Source organism: Seriola lalandi, unplaced genomic scaffold (genome assembly GCF_002814215.2).
Source record: "Seriola lalandi dorsalis isolate HSWRI2012SDOR001 ecotype SW California unplaced genomic scaffold, Sedor1 jcf7180002002358, whole genome shotgun sequence".
NCBI classification, from domain to species: Eukaryota; Metazoa; Chordata; class Actinopteri; order Carangiformes; family Carangidae; genus Seriola; species Seriola lalandi.
The window spans coordinates 1-1,676 of NW_019473014.1; the positions used below are offsets into that span (position 1 = coordinate 1).

General features: G+C 33.4%; 1 long non-coding RNA gene across 1 annotated transcript; it reads right to left on the minus strand.

The window, feature by feature from the left end:
- Positions 1–963: 963 nt before the first annotated feature.
- LOC147820082 (uncharacterized) lies at positions 964–1,676 on the minus strand. The gene is made up of 2 exons (XR_015437930.1): positions 1,641–1,676; positions 964–1,559 (listed from the first exon to the last, which is right to left on the minus strand). It is a non-coding gene; the product is annotated as an uncharacterized LOC147820082 (long non-coding RNA).

Genomic DNA, 1,676 nt, shown 5'->3' on the forward strand with positions numbered 1-1,676 from the left:
CATACTTTCCTTTGACGTTTTTTGGCATTTTTATGCATAATTATATCATTTTGTCTCATTCCATACCATACTATGATGTTTTTATGACCTTTTAAGCCTCAATATAGTATGATGTTTTTTTGACATTTTATGCCATACTATACTATGATGTTTTTTTGGCATTTTTCTGCCATACTTTACTTTGACATATTGCCTTACAATACTATCTCCTGTGATGCCTGACCATACTATGACGTTTTTATGACCTTTTGTGCCCTAATATACTATGATGTTTTTTTGATGTTTTATGCCATACTATACTATGATGTTTTTTGGCATTTTACTGCCATACTTTCCTTTGACGTTTTTTCGCATTTTACTGCATAATTATATTATTTCGTCTCATGCCCTGCCATACTATGACGTTTTTATGACCTTTTATGCCTTAATATACTATGATGTTTTTTGGCATTTTACTGCCATACTTTACTTTGACATTTTGCCTTACAATACTATCTCCTGTGATGCCTGACCATGCTATGACGTTAATTACTGCATAATTATATTATTTCGTCTCATGCCTTGCTATGATATTTTTTGGCATTTTTTTTGGCATACTTTGACGTTTTTTAGAATTTTGTGCCTTGCTATACTATCTCCTGTGATGCCACACCATACTATGACGTTTTTATGACCTTTTATGCCTTAATATACTATGATTTTTTTTTACATTTTATGCCACATATGACATTTTTTCGCATTTTTTTGGCATACTTTACTTTGACTTTTTTTGCAATTTTGTGCCTTACTATACTATCTACTGTGATGTCTGACCATACTATGACGTTTTTATGACTTTTTATGCTTTAATATACTATGATGTACTTTTGACGTTTTATGCTATACTATACTATGACTTTTTATGCCTTACTTCACTATGACTTTTTACAAACCCACGCCCTTGTCTACATGTATAAATTCACATTTTGTTCTCAATATCTATTTGTACATAAGCATATAAACATGCATATTATCTGTGTATATGACTGTCAATATACTGTGCAGGTAAACAAACTAATCTCACTTGTCTCACTATGTACATGATAGGCGTACTTGTTATTTCTAACATATGTATATATGTAAATATTTGAGTGCAGAAATACACATTTCAAGCCATGAAGAATGGATTTATGTACTGTATGTTTACATTTGAATACTGTCCAGTAAATAGTAAAACAAATTTTATGCATTATACGTATATATAAAAGTTTCTTTTTTTCTACTTTACTGCATGTAAATATATATATTTTGCATATAAACATAATTTTATACATATGGAGAATTTTGAATAGATTAGATTAGAATTAGATTTTGAGATGATTTGTATGTCATTGTCGTACATTTTGATCTGGCCGGTGGACAGCGCACTGGTCAGCCACTCCAGATCTCTCAGCTTGAACGGCAGCAGGACAAGGCTGACTCCTCGTGCAACATCTACTGCGCTCTCCGGGTACAGAAAGTGATGTGTAGTCCGATTCCCGACATCTTTCTCAAACCCTCGAGTCACCGCCTTATTCATCCTGAGCAGGAAGAAGATGAGGTGAGTAAGATGAAGAGAAGGGGTAAGACTTGCTTGTGTTTGTATGTGTGTATATACGCACCGGATAACGGAGCTGTGGGAGTCGATCAGATTGCCA